We start from the raw sequence: 20,426 nt of genomic DNA, 5'->3' as shown, positions 1-20,426 counted from the left end.
ACAACATCATTCATAGAACAGCTTCCAGCTTCTTTTGCTCGGCTACAGTTTGGATGGATTTGCATTTAAAGATGCAACAAGACTAAAATGGTTAGGGTCAGGAGGTCAAAGGTCAGGGCTCCTGTGGGTCTGAGGGCGGCCTCACGCTGGAGAAGGATGAAGGAGTCTGACCTGATCCAGTGTTTGACATGAACACATCAGCACTGCTGTCAGTGAGCCTAACGTCAGCCGTTAGCATCATTTCAGTGTTTCAGTCATAAAAACACTTCCTGTCACTGTGGTGGTTACAGTGACATCATGCAGTTTGTGCTTTGACCTCCAGAGGGCGACAAATCAGCACAGACAGAGAGCTCCATTCAAACTTTGCTGCCATCAGGAATAATGCTTCAAATATCATCATCAGTGTTTGAGCAGCTATGATATCAGGGACAATCTAGACATGTGTGACAATACTGAACATGTCACATGACACACCTCAAACATCATGTGATCCACTCTCAGTCTGCACTTTCATTCATGACTTCAACAGGTTGAAATGAGCTTTGAAGAAACATCAGTGAAATAAATCTTTCATGGATTCATGTGAGCACCAGATGAACTTTGTACCAACAACATCTTCAATAACAGAGTCTGAATGAAGCTCAGGTGTTGATGCTGCTCACTGATTGGACGCTTGGTTTCAGCTCTGCTCTCAGTCTTTACTGCACACGTGAAGGTAGAAAGTGTGACTGGATCTATAGACTGGAAACAGAGAAACATGCTGAACATTTGAAGCTTTGCAGCAGAAATGTTCATGTTACAAATACAGCAGAGCTGATCTGGGATCAGTGTGTTCACACCTGCAGCTACAACAAGGTTTCATGTCTCCACACGTCAGCATGTGAACTTTACTCTGACTCAGTCTGAGCAGTCAGACGGCATATTTTTAAAGTTAACACATCAGCACACACAGAGCTGAGCCCCTCCCACCTGTGCTGAGTTTCAGGTGGAGCCCCGCCTCCTTCCAGGAAGCAGCTCACCTGTGTGTCCGTGTTTAGTGTCCAGGGCCCTATTTCAGGAAGCCGGTTTAGTGGAAAAACTGAGTAAGTATACCCTGAGTTAACGAAAACTCTGGGTTTTCGGTTTCACAAAGCGAGTTCAGCTGAAGCCTGAGTGAGTCACTATGACGACACACTCCGTGAAGCTAACCTGCCCCCTAGCAGGTTTACTTCAACTAACCCTGACTGTCTCCGCCCCTTTGTCGGAAACCTGACTGTAGGAAGTGTCAGACATGGCGTGCCCCTTCCTTGAAGAGCCAGTAGATGTTGAAGCCCAAATTCTCCGCAGAGCTCTCCGCCGGGAGAGAGTGATTAGAGCGCGTTTGGACATTTTATCATTTCCTGATGATTTCCTGTGTGAACGTTACCGTTTTTCAGCACAATCTATAATTTATTTGAATAACATCCTCAGGCCTAATATTGCTCATGTGACACATCGCGGACATCCTCTCAGTTCTGTACATATTATTTGTATTGCACTTCGGTTTTCTGCAAACGGGAGCTTTCTGTATAATATTGGTGACGCTGAGCACGTTTCCAAGGCTACCGTCTGTCGGGCAGTCAGGAATGTTACAGTTGCACTGAAACGTCTCCTGTACTCGTTTGTAGTGTTCCCCGGTCATAGACCCACAAGATTTATCAAAGAGGGATTCCACAAAATTGCAGGTAGCAGGATGAACGAAACTTAATTCATGATGTGGTGATACTTGAACTACTACTTAAATTTTACATTTATTTTCACGGTTCCCAGGCGTGATTGGCTGTATAGATGGCACTCACATTCCAATCATTGCTCCTTCAGTAAATGAAGGAGACTATGTGAACAGGAAGTCTTTCCACAGCATTAATGTACAGGTACATAGTTCCCTGTAGCATTTCAAACTAACAGATTATTTCATTATAGTAATGGATGCTAATTTGTGTTCTCTGCACTGTGAAGATCATATGTGATGCTGCCAACATTATCACAAATGTGGAAGCCAACTGCTCAGCCTCTGTGAGTGGTGGTGGTGGAGGACCCCCACCTGTTTTTCGGGCCTCCGCTTTTTTTCTAGTGGCCATAACGGGTCACATTTGAGCATACAGAGTAAGCAAATATGTACTTGTAATGTGCTCAGATAATTTCAATAAGTGCTTACAGAGGGGAAATTAATGTAGCCTCTAACTGCAATTGATTTACATCGGACAAACAGACCAAGCACTATGGCTCATAATACAATTACACCTTACCTGTTTGGACTATATTTTTATATTTCATTTTTACTTGCTGCCAGGAACGTTTGGGGCCTGTTGGGTTGCACCTGCGCTCACATCACGTCACAAAATAAAATGTATAAAATAAAAAATAAAATAGAATAGATAACGTGTTAAATGGGTGGAAATCCCTAGATCAATGTTTAAATTAACACTCACGCATTGACTCTGTCGGCTATGTTTTGCCATGCATGCTCCCTTTCTTTTGCAGCTGAGGCTGTGTTACTTTTTTTCCGCAAAATTTGCATGTTATCGGCATATGCTGCCATCAGAATTTCGGCCTCAAGCGCTGTAAAATACATTGACCGCGCCTTCTTTCCCTCCGTCTCCATGGTGACTCGTTTAATCTGTGCTCCACTAATCAGGGCTTTATGTATCCTCGTGCGTGCGCTTAACTTGGGGTTAAAGCAACTCCACGTTGACTGCACTAATTGTTATCAGCCTTTCTGAAACCGAATATTCCGAGTTGGACAGTTCGGGGTTACTCAACCCTGAGTATCGTTTTTCACTCTGAGTTTTCTAAACTGGCTTCCTGAAATAGGGCCCAGGCGCGATCAATGTATTTCACAGCGCTTGAGGCCGAAATTCTGATGGCAGCATATGCCGATAACATGCACATTTTGCGGAAAAAAAGTAACACAGCCTCAGCTGCAAAAGAAAGGGAGCATGCATGGCAAAACATAGCTGACAGAGTCAATGCGTGAGTGTTAATTTAAACATTGATCTAGGGATTTCCACCCATTTAACACATTATTTTATTATATTTTATTTTATTTTTTATTTCATACATTTTATTTTGTGATGTGATGTGAGCGCAGGTGCAACCCAACAGGCCCCAAACGTGCCTGGCAGCAAGTAAAAATGAAATATAAAAATATAGTCCAAACAGGTGAGGTGTAATTGTATTATGAGCCATAGTGCTTGGTCTGTTTGTCCGATGTAAATCAATTGCAGTTAGAGGCTACATTAATTTCCTTTCTGTAAGCACTTATTGAAATTATCTGAGCACATTACAAGTACATATTTGCTTACTCTGTATGCTCAAATGTGACCCGTTATAGCCAACAGAAAAAAAGCGGAGGCCCGAAAAACAGGTGGGGGTCCTCCACCACCACCACTCACAGAGGCTGAGCAGTTGGCCCTCAGCCAAAACAGTGGGCGCCCTGTGGCCGAAGGCATCTCTGCGGGGACATCCTCTGAGGCAATAACCCCGCAAGACACAAGTGCCTACATAGGGGGTAAATTCAAAATAATACATGATGTGCATACATCCTTTCTGCACAGTCACCTTTGCAGTGCTGCTCATTCATTTGATAAACTCTTCACCATAATGAATGTGTTTGTAGTGAAGTTATTTTCCTACTGATTTTGCCTTCCCTCAGTCTTGGTTGTCTTTGAGAGCATAATGACAATGAAGTGTAAGGTGCTTGGTATGTTTGTTAATTGCCATTTGGTCCCTTGTAAGTTATAAGTGACCTGTATAAACCTCATATTCTATCAGTTGATGGTGATGGTGTACTGCATCTGGTGCAGCCTCCTGTTGAGCCAGACCAACATGCAGTTGTGAGTAATACTCCACAGATTATATGAGTTTACAGTAGAACAGCAATGTTGTCTATTTCTTTACTACAGGAAAATAATGAAGAAACATTGACAGCTGTTACAGAGGAGGAAGCAACAGAGACACTTTATGAGGTTTACATCTTTTAATACTTTGTGTACAGGAAATACAGGCGACCAATAAAGCCAGTTGAACAAAAAATCTGTTTATTCGTCTTTCAACATGTTGAGGTGATGGGTCAAAGGAAATGATTGTGACATATGGTGTCTCTGACTGCGCTTCCATCTTGTATGTCCGTGGGAGGGTCAGGATGTTCATGGTTTGGATCACTGCTGATGTTTGGTTCAGAAGGACAGTGTTCTCCTCTAATTGTGGCAATGTTGTGAAGAATCACACATGCCACAATAATGTCACATGCCCTTTCTGGGGTGACCCTGAGTCTTTGCAGGCACTGGAACCGGGCCTTAAGCATTCCGATAGTCATTTCAATTCTGGCTCTTGTCCTGCAATTAGCCAGATTATATCGCTGCTGTGGGCCCGGTTCAGGGTCAGGGTAAGGGGTAAGCAAATAGGGTAAACATGGATACCCCCTATCACCAAGCAAGTAGCCAGTGAACTCTCCTAAGACAGAAGGATACACTTCAGTTCAAATGTCCCTGAAGCAATTGGTCTTTATATATTTTAAAGTATTCTCAACTCACCATGTCCAAATTTTGTGCTCAGTGTACATTCACGGAATATTTGTGAGTCATGGACAGAGCCTGGCCACTTGGCTTCCACATTTGTGATAATGTTGGCAGCATCACATATGATCTTCACAGTGCAGAGAACACAAATTAGCATCCATTACTGTAATGAAATAATTTGTTAGTTTGAAATGCTACAGGGAACTATGTACCTGTACATTGATGCTGTGGAAAGACTTCCTGTTCACATAGTCTCCTTCATTTACTGAAGGAGCAATGATTGGAATGTGAGTGCCATCTGTACAGCCAATCACACCTGGGGACCCTGAAAATAAATGTAATATTTAAGTAGTAGTTCAAGTATCACCACATCATGAATTAAGTTTTGTTCATCCTGATACCTGCAATTTTGTGGAATCCCTCTTTGATAAATCTTGTGGGTCTGTGACCGGGGAACACCACAGACGAGTACAGGAGACGTTTCAGTGCAACTGTAACATTCCTGACTGCCCGACAGACGGTAGCCTTGGAAACGTGCTCAGCATCACCAATATTATACAGAAAGCTGCCGTTTGCAAAAAACCGAAGTGCAATACAAATAATATGTAATGAACTGAGAGCATGTCCGCGATGTGTCACATGCGTAATATATGGCCTGAGGATGTTATTCAAATAACTTATAGATTGTGCTGAGAAACGGTAACGTTCGCACAGAAAATCATCAGGAAATGATAAAATGTCCGAACGCGCTCTGATCACTCTCTCCCGGCGGAGAGCTCTGTGGAGAATTTGGGCTTCACGATCTACTGGCTCTTCAAGGAAGGAGCACGCCATGTCCGACACTTCCTACTGTCAGGTTTCCGACAAAGGGGCGGAGACAGTCAGGGTTAGTTGTAGTAAACCTGCTAGGGGGCAGGTTAGCTTCACGGCGTGTGTCGTCATAGTGACTCACTCAGGCTTCAGCTGAACTCGCTTTTTGAAACCGAAAACCCAGAGTTTTCGTTAACTCAGGGTATACTTACTCAGTTTTTCCACTAAACCGGCTTCCTGGAACAGGGCCCTAAGCTCCAAAAACCAAACTAAACGATCAGGCAGATGGCGGGAACAGTAGGAATTGGAAAATAAAGAGCTTGGTATGTTCTAAGAAAAAGAAGGTTATTTTAGAAATCCACAAAAGATCACAAGATCAAGAAATCACAAGAGATAATAAAGGTTCCAATAAAAAACGCTGATGAATTTTAAAGTATAGTCACATATTCTTTTGGTCAGATTTGGTCATATCCTGCAAAATAGCACTTGTACAGAAGAACAGTTAACTAAAATATACTGAAATGTATGTGAAGTCAAAATGAAAGACAGAGAGATCCACAAAGAAGCGGTTGTAAAGGCCTCGCAAAATATCATCAAGGAGGAAATCTGCTTTTTTATGTTCGTGGATTCCAGACTTTAGGGCAGTCATTGCCTGCAAACGATTCTTGAGTATCTGCACTTTAGTTGAATTTGCCATCTGTGTTGACATAGAAAGCTGAAAATATAACAAGTTGTGCCTCTATGTGATGTATAACTTATCACTGTAAGTTGGGCTGCGGTAAATCACAAAAATAAATCACCACTTTACTGAACCGAAGAAAGGGAGTGTTGTTCGTCAAGCAAAACAGCCGAGAAATGAATGTAGGCGGAAGGAAGGCTGCGTGGAAAAAAATAAATCACTGTCATTAGCTCCTCTTCCTGTCCTGAGTAGTGTAAATAGTTTTGTCAGCACCTTTAACACCACTACTGGGACAAAGAAATGACTCGGAAAAGATAAAATTACCCTTTTAATTTTGGCAGCTACTTTTTCTTGACATCGCTGCCAGATGGAGATATGCAGTGAGCGTCTTCTTAAAATGAGTCAACAGTTGGACAGGTTAGAGGCCAGTTTTATAATTATAATTCTCACTGAGGCACGGCTGTCAGAACCTACAGTGTTACATAATGGCATGTTTCAAAACCGTTTGAGGGAAGTTTTCATGTAGTTGCTCTTGAATCTTAATGAGTGGAAGTGTGTTTTTTTTTTTTTTTTTTTTTTAATCTAAAACAAGGATTCCTTGATCAACTGAAAAGTTGGTATTATGTAATGTTAAAATAGAAAGTGCACCCTCTTTCAAGGTTTATCCATCATCATCAAATTAATCCGACCCTTACTTGGGTCTAAAATAATTTAAGTCCAACCTTAGTAAGTTTAATATTACGTTTATTGAACAACAACAGGTCTGGGGATATTGGGTTTGGTTGATGTTGACTGGACCATTGGATCTCTTTGATTCTTTTTCTGATGGAGATTTGATGGTTTGCTCAGGATAGTTATCCTGTTGCACAGCCCAATATAGGTCAAGCTTTAGTTGTTGGTCAGATTGGCCAATCACACTGTCTTGCATCCAATCACATTTGGTTAGAGAATACTTTGATAATACAGAAAGGTTCATGGTCCACTCAATGCAAAGCGCCCAGGGTGCAAGACAAGCCCATATCATTATCCCTCCACCACCATGCTTCACAGTTGTTATGAGGAGTTTGTGCTTTGTTTTTTGCCAAATGTTGGATTGTGCACTGTGGCCAGACATCTCCACCTTGGTCTTGTCTGGCCAAAGGACATTGTTCTATAGGGCTGCTCGATTATGGCAAAAATGATAATCACGATTATTTTCACTGAAATTGAGATCACGATTATTTGACGATATTTATTTAACTCTTTAAGACCTGCTATAGAACCAAGTCCACCAGAGCTTATATTATTTTTTTACATGCTGTAGTGCCATTTGTGGGAGCATTTCAAGTTGCTATACATCAATACAACTGTTATAGCCCATATTTTAATAATATGTATGCATTAAGTGCATAGTAATTACATAAATTGCAAAAAAGTGCAATAAACTACAAAAAAAATTGAAAATCGCTTTTGTTTTGTTTACATATATTTCTACTTGGAGAAATTTAAGAGGTTTATCCCTCAAAACTTTAAATACAATAAAGTTGCAAAAAATAGTTTCCCACCACAGGAATTTTATTTTGAGTGTCTTCATAGTTTTATTTTGGAGATACAGCAATTTTTATATACTGCAGGAAAAACAAAAAACAATCCTATGATGCAAATTTGCAAAGAAAACAGCATGTGCATCATTTCACTGTGGGAAGTGTTACGAACAGCTGATAGGAACGGCAAAGCGTGTTTCTGGAATATTATGTTTTTGTTCCTGCAAGCGCTTTTTATGCAATTTTTGCAAAGCTATATGTGGAACAAAACCGTGACCGAGGACAAGCTGATGGCATCAGATGTAAGTACAACTCCTCCGGTTTCATATGCAAAACAAATTATTGCGCTAGCTTACACGGTCCAGGTTCTACAGGGATTTAACAATAGTTACGGAAAACGGAGCGTGCTGCTCTGACCGGCTTTAAAGGGTTAACAATGACTTTAAAAAAATAATATAAAATAGTGTGCAACACCACTGAAGTTTTTTTTTTAAACTCTCTTTTCAACCAACGGCAGTCACTCTCCAAATAACTTCTGCTTAGCTTTCCGAGCTTCCCTCGGGTCCTCTTAATCAGTGGTCTCCAACCTTTTTTGCGCCACGGACCGGTTTATGCCCGACAATATTTTCACGGACCGGCCTTTAAGGTGTCGCGGATAAATGAGGGAGGGGCTAATAATCGGCTCAGTCATTTTTAATGATCGTTGAAAGCCCAGATCGTAATCGTGATTAAAATTCGATTAATTGAGCAGCCCTATTGTTCTATAAGTCTTGTGGTTTGTTCAGATGCAGACTATGCTGTGCTTCCATTTTCGTTTGCTTCTGGCTGCACTTCCAGACAAGCTATACTTTTTTTGGTCTTTTTCTAATTGTACTCAGATTGTAGCTCTTGGGTTTTTAGCTGCTGTTTACCCTCTTAATTACTATGGGAGAAGTAAGGGTGTACTTGCTTATATATTTTGGCTTAGTTATTGTGTTTTTGTTCATCTGATGTATTTAGCTAATAAGAACAGAATAATAATAATAATTATTATTATCATTATTTCCTGATAATGAAATATGGTATCTATATCACATATATGCACCAGTGCGTTTCTTTACATTCAGAGATTCAGAGCTTTCCTTGCTCTTGATATAGTCTCTATTTGTATCACTTCAGGCTGTTTAGATTTCATTTGGACTTTTTATGTGTCCAGATGCATTTGCTGCTGCAGTGATTCATCTCTCAGCATGGATATATGCATGCTGGACAAATTCAAGCACACGCCCAAAATCCAACTGGAAAATTTAGCGCAGCCCTGATAAAGACCTGTAGACATTTGGTGAATTTCCTTTGCCAGTCTGTTTAAACATATATAATTGAGCTATTGGGAGATACAGTGCCTGACTTTGTGTTTGCAAAAGCTCTATTAAAACCTCTACTTGGTGTGATTATGAAAAATGGAACCCAACAGGGAAATTATGTAAACAGACTGTTTGATTTGAATTGAAGGTCGAGCTGATTTCTGTTGTTTGTGGCCTGACAAATGGCTATTATGTAGCCCTCCTGCTTGTCCAAACATCCCAAGTGCTTTTAGCATTCATGTGTTTTGAAAGACTCTGATTACACCTTCTATAACATCCAGTGCTTCCAATGCGTCAGGAGACAACAGACCCTTTTCATGACTGCAGATTCCAGAGTGAGGTAATTTTTCAAGGATGAAACCTTGGTGCTTTTGATACTTGAGATATTTTGCGAGCAGTTCATTCTAAAGCTTCTTTTGTGCAGAAAGGTTTTCATCACCTCGGTCATGAATAAGGTGAACAACAGATGCATTTGTTGAATTTTAATCTACTAAGTTGCTTTCAATTCTCAAGAATTCTTTTCTTTTTTTCCTCTTTTTTTTTTTTTTTTTTTTTTTAGCTTTACAGAGTCAGTTTTAGTCCTCACATCGTTGGAGGTTGATTATTCTGTTGGTAGGAGAAATGAACCAATGATGCAGTTCCCTTATTCTGTACATGTGAGTCCATGCGCCTGTATGACTGGGAAATTACTGCCCAGTTATTTACATCCTCACACTGTCATCTATCTGTACACATTAACACAAGGATCAATCCTGCTCCCCCCCCCTGCTCCCCCGCAGCCGTAGTTTACCAAGGCTGCTAATGGGCCTCTATCAAAGCTCAATCATAATGAAACAAAAGGAAATCACATTAGAGCTTCTGTGATTCGGCTAACCAGATTGACACACACAAGGATGATTTCCTAACTGAGATTAATAGTCCCAATCATTCCATTAATATGTATGTTCCGGTGTTGTTATAGATACTAGATTTGCCATGTACGCTGGAAGAGACTGGCGTCAAAGCAGAGGAATGAGGCCAATTATGTACAGTCTGGTTAGCACAAATAGGAAACAAAGCATTACAGGTGCTTGGTTTGTTTCCCTGGAACTGCTCATTAAGATGACGCCAGTGGGGTTATGGTGTGAGGTTAAATAAAGCTGCGGGTGGATCATAGACACTTCACTGAGATCATCCCACTGATCAGCCCACCCACTTTCATCTTTAAATACCTGTGCCTTTGTTTGAGTGCCATTACATTAACTTTTTATTTTCACCAGATTATGAAAGGTTGAAAAAAATTAATTTCAGTTTTACAAAGTCACAGTTGATGGGCTTAGATGGCTTTTTACTAATAGATGTTTGACATAATTGCTTGAAAACTGATTTGATAGTTAACTGAAAAATTGTAGCAAGGCTTTTTTTTTCAGTCTCAATTATTTTCTCCATTACAATTTGCTGTGTTTCATTAAAGAAAACTATAAAAATAAATCAGTTTCCTATAGAGGAAAAATCTCTGGATTGCTCTTTTTATGTAGCTTTTTATTAGAGCTTTGTGTTTTAAAAATCTCAGAAAATATTATTTCTGAGTAGAAGAATTTTTTTTTCCAACCAAAGAAATAAAAACAGTTTTAGCTTCTCAAATGTGATAATTTGTTGCTTTTTTGGTCTTACATGTTTTTGCCGAGCAAGACAAAACATTTGGTATAACAGCTTCTGTTTGCGTTTCAAGAGCAAAGTAATAATAATTAAGAAAATAACAAGTAAATTAAAGGACATTGAAAGCCACCAAGTCTCAAAGTTTTTATGCCTCCAATAAAACAGCAGATCAAGCGTCAGGATGCTGGCTTATCAAACCCATGACTTTTAATGATACTTTAAACTGAATTACTTTACTTGTACCTTCTGCATTAAGTAAATGCACAACATGCCAGCAAACCCTTTGTGAATTATTTAAGTGTATCTAAGGTCAATTAAACCATGTTTTTATGATGGTTTTAAATCCACACAGTACAAAATGTACTGCACAGCTCTGCAACTGTGAGCCACAGAACATGTTCCACAGTTCCTTAATATAGTAACTGAGGCCACATTTGCTATTCAGTAATCCAAATTTTATCATGTCAGAATTTCTAATACGTCTTTAGTAAACAGTAAGTAGGGTCAGTTGACAGCTGCTCCTCTGAGCTCTTTAATTTCCTGCCTAATAGCCACTTCAAACAGAATACATACTCACCCTGTATCGCGCCGAGCGAACACAATGCTCCAGCATTAAACGGGCATGTGGCCAAGTGTTTGATAGGTTGTTTTTCTTTGACTTCGTCTTCAGTTTGGCAGAGTTGGCTCTGTAGATCTTCCCTTTGACTGTTTGCCTCACACTTTCTCTTGTTGGCTTTCTCTTCCCCTCTCCTGTTCTCTCTCGTTGACTTTTTTCCTCTGTGCTCTTCTCTCCAACGAGGTGAAAAACACATTTGCCAAATATAGGTAGGTCATCACACTGTCTCGCATCCTCATCAGTTGCTAAGTACAAAGCACTTCGATGCAAACAGACCGGTCAGCATCATCGGTGCAGTAGGCTCTAGCTCCTCAATATTCCAGCTTCGTTCTGAGAAAAGATGGTAAATGCAACAGCTGTTTGGCGTCAACGTCCATGTGACAAAACTGCTGAGGTGCCTCGATGCTGTTCAGACATTTTTCACAGAGAATGACTGAAAAAGAGCTCCTCGTTATCACGAACAATGATCAGCCGAAGGTCTCTTCGAAGAGTCTTCTCTTTCACTGAAGATGAACTCGTGAGCTCGAAAATCTTCTGAAAAATCAAAGGGAATTTCTTAGCTCCTGACACTTTCTGCAAAGTTATAGCAACTCCACTGGCAATGGAAGTAAGTAAAGCTTCTTCAGTGCTCAGGGCTGCGCAGACAGACTTTTTCCCTCCCAACAGTCTCCTGCTTGCTGCTTCTGAAAACCCTGCTTGGATGCAGGCTGCGCTGTCATCCTCTCTGACACGCAGATTCAGCCGTGAGCAACTACTAGGAAAAATTCCCGCATAGGTTGAAGCCTCCTGTATCAGAGCACTAGGCAATATGTAAGACAAGGGAGGAGGAGGAGGTGAGGAGGTGGAAGAGGTGGAGTAGTAGGATGAAACATAGGGGGAGGAGCCAGAGGAGGAGCTCACATGTCTCAGTAGCAGTTCAGCATAAGCTGAATGTTTGCCTTTGCAATGGCAGACCTGTATGTCTTCATCACAGAGAAATGGCTCGCTTCTCAATCAGCTACACATGTCCCACTTCACGATGGTGTTTGGTAGTCCTGAAAGCCTTTTGACCATGTGCCTCTTGTAGGATTTTTAAATTGCTTTCTCTGTTTGTTTTGTGGGTTTTTTGGAATGAGCTTCCTTTTGCAGATAAGGTTCTTGCTGTAGTTACAAAGTAAAGAGTGCAAACATTGTTTCCTTCTCAAGGAAATGTTTTTTTGTTTTGTTTTTTGAGATGAAAGTCAACTTGCTTAGAGTCTCACTCTATCCTCTGCGAGCCATGGATTAAATCTGAGTAAAAGTTCAACAAAATCTTTTTTACATTTATTGTGACTAAGAAAATAATTATATGTGGATCTAAATAACATTTCTCTTATTTCATGGTATGCTATGAATCATCTCCTTATCAATCAAAATCAAACATAAATAATGCTGATTCAGTAACAGGAACATTTTAAAATAGACAGGCAGTTATAAAGATTCTAGGGGTTTTTTTCAATAACTGCTTAACAAGATTTAGGTCAGTGTTTTTGGCTTAAATTTTGGTTGTGGCTGAAATCTACCTTTTTAGTCTGTTGTTGATAAGGCCATGCAGAAATATCTGTTTGCTGCATTGATTCCCAAGCAGCTCTTCATATTAGTAAGCAGGGCCCACTTAAAAGGGGAGAACTTCTGTGTCTGCTGCTGACATAATGAAACAAACACATTGATGTAAATTGTATCGCATGTTGTCAGCACCAGTCACGCGTGTAACAAGTTGAAGCAACATACTAGTGAACAACAAGGATCTTTGTGGTACTAGATGTTATTTGTGCTGTATTTCCGTGTCAGGGTTACAAAGTCAGCTATAGCTGGATTTAGAGTTTGGAGGAGGGACAAAGAGTTGCCCCTTATCTTCAGTATCTATGTACACAGGCTCTGAAGTTGCACTCTGACTTTTTAGAGCTAGGAACAATCACAGTGCAACTGTTATAACAGCTTAATGCACCAAATGACACAGATGCAGATCTTCTCATCATAGCTTTTATCACGCAACCGTTTCTGTTGCCAATGTCAACAAATAATACTAGGTCAGATATGACGTATAACCGCTCAGTGTTTTAGTGACGATATCGGCAGTTAAAAAGATACCTCCATGTTTACTTATTGGGAACAGTCCCTTTTATTCTTTTTACGTGTAATCCAGGCTAAATCCCTAAATTCTTTTCATCCCAGACATAAAAACATTTGTAAGTTATTGCCGGATTTGTTTTCAGCAGCACGAATAGGTCCTAGTCGAGCAAGTGGAAATGATATATTTCAGACCTAATTAAAACGAAAAACAAAATTTTGGCTTGACGAAGAGTTGCAGAAACTTGGTTGGAACCCTGCTGCTTAATTAAACACTAACTGAAAAAGGACATTACGAACTCTAGAGTTAATACAGTAATGTTTATCCAAGTTGTGGAAAAAATGAAGTCACTTGGTGCATAATAAATTCCCGTGCTGGCATAGATGAATCTTTTTCACAATAAAAACAAAGGAATTAGTTTTGAAAATGATTGCTGAATTATGCTTTTATGAAAATGGAGGCCTTTTTTCCTATTATTCATCACCCTGTTGCCCCAGTCAGCCTCCAGACCCACTCACTGAAAGCGCATACAGTGGGGCAAAAAAGTATTTAGTCAGCCACCGATTGTGCAAGTTCCCCCACCTAAAATGATGACAGAGGTCAGTAATTTGCACCAGAGGTACACTTCAACTGTGAGAGACAGAATGTGAAAAAAAAATCCATGAATCCACATGGTAGGATTTGTAAAGAATTTATTCGTAAATCAGGGTGGAAAATCACACCTGAATGACATTCTGTCATTCAGGTGTGTGTCTGGGCGCGCAGCCTCAGACACACAGCCTCGGGCGCGCGCGGGCGCGCGCACACACACACTGACCCGCCACCAGATGGCGTTTTTTGAGCATTAAAAAAAATTTTTTTTTAATTGCTTAAAGAAATAAAAGAATGCTATTTTGATATATAAGAAACTTTATAAATAATCAATTATATTTTTACGAATATCATATTTTTACGAATATCATATTTTTATGAATATCATATTTTTACGAATATCATATTTTTATTACTTAATTACTTCCTACTTCCGGAGCTCATGAATAATTTAATTACTTCCGGAATAATTAATGACCTGTCAGTTTGACAAGAGGGGTATAATATCACTCTCTCTTATTATTATTGGTCTTGGTGAGGCTCTGTGGCTCTTTTATACATTTTGAACCAATTTGAAATCAGTTCTAGCAGTGCACCCAGCTGAGTGGGATTAGTGTATAACTAGAACGAAATACCTTGTTGCAGGAACATTTTGTATTGCTTTGTTTTGCAAGACAATACTACCATTTTTAACACATCCGGTGGCTCCATACCTGGACTGGCCATCGGGCGTACCGGGCACTTGCCCGGTGGGCCGCTGGCGATTTTTTGTTTTTATGGGCCGATGGATTATTTTTTTAGGAAGGGTATATATAATGAAAGGTGTTGGATTGGCCAATTGGTCATGATCGACTCTGGGCTGGACCAATTACAGCCGAGGAGGCCGGATGCAACCGCCCCCTTGTTTAGCAATCACGTGATTTTCGCGCATTGCATGCCGGGAACTCGTGGCAAAACAATCCAAGTACCGCATCAAATGCAAGCATTTGCAGCACCGCAAAACGTTCATTCTCCGGTTCCAATACCTTCTTGTTTTTTCTTTCTTGCATTTTTCTTTGCCGCACAAAAAAGGAATGTACAAAACAAAAGGAGAACAATGCCGGTCGGTACAAAGACAGACTCGACGAAAAGACAAAGAAAAGATACGAGGAAAAAATCAAAGGAGTGAAAGGGTCAGACCCTTATGAGCGCACAGAGTGGACAAAAGACGTCAGTGTGCTGCCCAACTTTCACCACGCTCAGATTTATAATTACACGGTTCTTGGAGTGAGTGCATACACTCGTGAAGTTTAGTAACTTCAGGTCACTGCAACAAGTCCAGGTACAGTTTACCGACGGATGGGTACAGGACCTTGAAATGCACCGTGTAGAACGAAAGACCATTGTACGAACAAAGGTAAGTTTACCAGTCTCACAAATCGTCGTCATAAATACACACTCGTTAACCGTTTTGTTGGAGGTTCCATTCTTTAGGGCAGAAATACCGGGGTAACTCGCATATCTCACGGAGGAATAAACCATACACACGTTGTTTAGAGTTTTACATCAGAGGGGCACACCTTCCTCTGCACCACCATTTATTACACACACACTTCCGTATTGATACCTTTCAGGTTAAGAGCACATACATATATGACAGGGCAACACGTTTATTAATATATAACCTTTGAGCTCAACGGTAATTAATTAGTAGTGGAAATAATTTCTGGTAGCATCACAGAAATGTAGCAGTGACAATAATATTGTAATGACCTGGCTGGGGTTGTTAGCCAGGTGCATTCTGGGTATTGTGTTGTCTGTGTTTTCTATCGTTCTGCTAGTTCCTATGTGTTTGATTCGCATGTTGTGTTAGTGTTATGTTAATGTAAGCCACAGTGAAGTTGATGTGTGTTCTGTGGAGTGGGTTGAATTGGCATGGTTGGCTGACACCGCGACTCTATGTGGTGGGAGCATGATAGGGGTTTGGTGTCAGCAGCGTTACGTTGTTGTAGAAAAACATGGTAAATAAATGATTGGTGTGAGCCACTACAGCCTCCTGCTGGATCATTTGGGGATTATCAGTCTGCTGCTGAGACGCTCGGGGTTGTGCGGTGTATGACGACGAGTGCTCTCCATTCGTTGCGAAATTTAGCGATAGCTGCTAGAGCCCCGCTAGCCGTTTTAGCTAGTGAGCAGTTTAGTCAGTTCAGCTCCACTAACCCGCGGTTGTTACAATATTGTATGCTGTAATCGTACTGGACAATTAGTGATACAAAACAACTGTTTTACCCTGTGAATAAAAGTATATGTTTTTGTCAATGTACCATGGTAATAACAGAAGTGAAACGCAATATTGTGTCAGGACAATTCACTATTTATGCACAATAAACAAAGGAGCATAGCGCGACAATTTCTGTTCAGCGCCAGATTTGCTTGTAACCTATATCACTAATTATGTTAAGAATAATTGTGGGAATGCTTGGAGCAGACTAACATGTGAGCTGGAGTGTTCTGAGACGTTTTGGTATATCCAGACCATCCGTCAGCTCTTACTTCGGAAACATGGCTTAAAAATTTCTCTTCAACTACGTAATCCGATTAAAAAAAAAACTATCTCTTTACCCGTCGGCTTCCCGTGGCTGTCATGCGACCGGTGTTCCAGATCTACTGGCGTTTAGATCAACTGGCGTTGGTCGAACAGATGTGTGGCAGTCTTGCGTTTCAGTAGCTCCTACCGACAAACCAGCAAAAAAAACACCAAATGTGTCATCTGTGACACTTGTGAGGTTATCTCAAACACACTCCGTCAGTCTTGATGCTGTTGAACAACAAAATGTTTAAAAATGTGGCGAGTTTACCTGGTGATATCCTCATGCGCGACGCGATCGCGAAAACAGCAAACAAGTAACACCACGCCGATGTTGTTCACGGGACAGCAAGAGTAAACGATCGGGAGACTCTTGTCGTCGTTATCGTTCCCCTCGCACGGTTTATTTCTCCGAATTCAGCGTTTTTGCTTCACAACTACAGCGTGCAGTTTACTTTGTGCACTAACATGAAGTCGAGTCAACCAGCGCCACCTCTGGCCAAGTGCCACAGCCTACAGCCAGATCAGCCTGTGACACACATCTGCACCATGTTTGAATTCGTGTCATGCACATTTGTACCTTTCAATTGTGTCTGTTTGTGCGTCATGCAAATAAACCTTTGGAAAGAATGAAATGATATCATATATTCCTTATTGGCCTACATTTGTACAAAATTCCAAATTATATACACAAAGTCATAGACATCACCACTCCAATTGGTCATCATGATTTTAATATTCTCTTTTTCCATAACAATGAAATACACCTTGGACAAATATGACACATCAATATTTCATTAGTGTTGTCACATCACATCCTGTAAGCATCGTCTGTCTGTGTCTTTTCCCTGAAAATGAATATTTCCAGCCAATATAGGCAATCCATCAACATGGCTGGAGTTATATACAGTCTGTATAAGTGTGGTTAATCTAATGAACATTTGTAAGGAGACGGCAGTTACTGTGAATTCACAGCAGTTACACAGTGATTAGTAATAAACAGCCAGTGAGAGTGAGTGGATATGACTGTTCCCACCACTAACACATGACCATAGGCCACTACTAGATTAACTTGTGACACATCTGCACCTGCTGCTATGATCACATTGAGTAGAGGCTGAGTGGCTGCACTTACCCCTGGTACATCCAAATCTACCCACAAACATGTTGAAAGATGCAATGCCAGCAATGTGGATTGTCAACACTAAAAACAATCGGTAAGCAAAGACAACAGGGATCAATTTTTTCTGTTTATTTAGCACCCACAACATTTGTAGTCGCCTTCTGCACAGGGGAAGTCCACACACACCGTGTGGTACCACTTTCCACCTTCTGCACAGGGGAAGTCCACACACACCGTGTGGTACCACTTTCCACAGAAGGTGCAATCTGCAAGATTGAATGAGATTGTCAGGGTCATTGTCTGACTGTTTATTACTAATCACCTGCTGTACATTCACAGTAACTGCCATCTCCTTATAAATGTTTATTAGATTGACCACACTTATGCAGACTGTATATCACAACCAACTCTAACATGTTTGTTTGCAGAGGGAAGACACAGGCAGACTATGCTAACGACATGTGATGTTACAACACTGGTGAAATATTAGTGTGTTCACGACATTTTTCGTATGGGCAAAAGTATTGATATCAGGATGGTGATTCTTATGTGTATGTCATTTGGCATTTTGTACAAATGTAGGCTGATAATAAATACATGATATCATTTCATTCATTTCAAAGGTTTATTTGCATGACGCACAAACAGACACAATTGAAAGGTACAAATGTGCATGACACGAATTCAAACGTGGTGCAGATGTGTGTCACAGGCTGATCTGGCTGTAGGCTGTGGCACTTGGCCAGAGGTGGCGCTGGTTGACTCGACTTCATGTTAGTGCACAAAGTAAACTGCACGCTGTAGTTGTGAAGCAAAAACGCTGAATTCGGAGAAATAAACCGTGCGAGGGGAACGATAACGACGACAAGAGTCTCCCGATCGTTTACTCTTGCTGTCCCGTGAACAACATCGGCGTGGTGTTACTTGTTTGCTGTTTTCGCAATCGCGTTGCGCATGAGGATATCACCAGGTAAACTCGCCACATTTTTAAACATTTTGTTGTTCAACAGCATCAAGACTGACGGAGTGTGTTTGAGATAACCTCACAAGTGTCACAGATGACACATTTGGCGTTTTTTTTGCTGGTTTGTCGGTAGGAGCTCCTGAAACGCAAGACTGCCACACATCTGTTCGACCAACGCCAGTTGATCTAAACGCCAGTAGATCTGGAACACCGGCTATTGCAGTTAATAATACAACAGCTTCTTGCCATTTTTTGGGTTTCTTTTTATCGCTGTGTAACTGAGTTCAATTGAACGCCTGCGTGCGCTAGTACCTCTTGCCACAAGTTCCCAGAATCCTTTGCGGTTTTACCCCTGAATGACGTCACATTTTCAATCTTTGACCTGGTGGGCCGGTCTGTAGTCAAAATGCCCGGGGCGATTTTTTTGTCCCAGTCCAGCCCTGGGTGGCTCTAAAGACATTCCCCGGCCAGTTTGATTTACCAGAATCACAGCTACCAAAGACATGATGCATGGTGCTTTTTTATCAAGAATGAAAAAAGTGAATGGAAGTTAATTAAGTTGTGGTTAAAAAGAACAAACTCTCAGAGGGGAAGCAAATTAGAGAGCTCATTTGTCACATTACTAAAGCTGAGTAAAAACTGATAAAATGTAAAACCCTCCTAAACACCAACAAACTGAATAAGTACACATTTGCAGCCTTTGTTCAGTATTCTTCTTAAGTTAGCAGATCTTGTATAATCACGATACCAGCATGTTTGGTTGATTGATTAAACTAAACATATTGACTATTGATGTTTGCCCTTCGGTTCAAGTGTATTGTTGCCCCCAGCTATTCCCCAAGCAGTATCGAAGTTGAAGTTATGGATTTTGAAACGTGTTGGCTGCAGCGGTAGGGCGAAATTTTTACTTTCAGGGTGAAAGTTCTTCAATCCGATTTCACCTTTTTCACTGGTACCTACATAACTCAACTCAATTTTTAGAGGTTTCCATTAGGTGATAATACCTGGTACCAAGTGCTTATTTAATTTTTTTAGGACCTTCTGTGCCAATCTGAAAATGGGTCATTTACAGACTGCATGCCACAGATTGGCCGGTCCATGGCATCGCTCAATGAGTCATGAGAATGTCTCCTTCACAGAAATCAAATGAGGCAAATGGCTGCAAACAAACAACACTGGTTCAATGATCACCATACCATCACCTTGATGTCATCCATTGTTGTGGCATGTGTCGCATCCAAATGACATCATGCGACTTTCGGCCATGTTGCTATAATGACCCTAAGCACACTGAGGTGGTCCTCAATTGTAATGGAAAATGATCAAAGCCATCAATAGAGTGGAGCTGAGTAGGTACAAGTGAAAGAGTGGCACTTCATCAACCATTTGCCAACCTTTAGGGGAATTTACATTTTACTCTTGTGACTGGTGGTTGGCAGATTGTCACCGACCAGTCTCTAAGCTTGCTCAACTGGGGCCTAATTCAGCACCACTGCTAATGGAGCTACAAGCTAGGGACTCATTCCTTGTTTGAGTTTGAGTTGAGAGTTGTGCAATAGAACATGTAGAAGTTTCCACTCCTGTGTCCAACACATTTGTCGTGAGCTACCTACTGCATTTTATTATTCTCTGATTCCGCCACACTTTCCCCCTCGTTTGTTTGGTTTGCCTTCCTGATTGTTTTGCTTGCCAGTTTTGGCAGTGTACAGGTGTTGGAATGAAAATTTTAACATTGTGCCAAACCTTAGATACCACTGTTACCATGGGCAACTATCACGATATTGTGACATGATGTTTTTTCCCCACTTCTGCTACAGAAGTAATGATTCACCTCTGTGGCAGGATATAATTTGTCATGTTGCATTATGCAGTAAGCCTACCCTCACCGATATCTGTGGACAAAATACCTGCCACTGAACATTATGACCTTCATGGAAGATAATGTA

The 20,426-nt window shown here is 40.8% G+C and overlaps 2 long non-coding RNA genes across 2 annotated transcripts in view; one reads left to right on the top strand and one right to left on the bottom strand.

Moving 5' to 3' along the window:
* LOC146658350 (uncharacterized) overlaps positions 1-20,426 on the top strand; it is a 237,701-nt gene that overhangs the window by 144,226 nt on the left and 73,049 nt on the right. The window lies entirely within an intron of this gene.
* On the bottom strand, positions 578-16,866 carry LOC146658357 (uncharacterized). Its single transcript, XR_014913860.1, has 3 exons — positions 16,665-16,866; positions 16,429-16,537; positions 578-741 (listed from the first exon to the last, which is right to left on the bottom strand). It is a non-coding gene; the product is annotated as an uncharacterized LOC146658357 (long non-coding RNA).

Source organism: Rhamphochromis longiceps, linkage group LG11, assembly GCF_057381845.1.
Source record: "Rhamphochromis longiceps isolate RC_006_pf linkage group LG11, R_longiceps_female_GT1.1, whole genome shotgun sequence".
NCBI classification, from domain to species: domain Eukaryota; kingdom Metazoa; phylum Chordata; class Actinopteri; order Cichliformes; family Cichlidae; genus Rhamphochromis; species Rhamphochromis longiceps.
The sequence above is the reverse complement of the archived record's forward strand: the minus strand, read 5'-3'. Positions and strand labels throughout refer to the sequence as shown.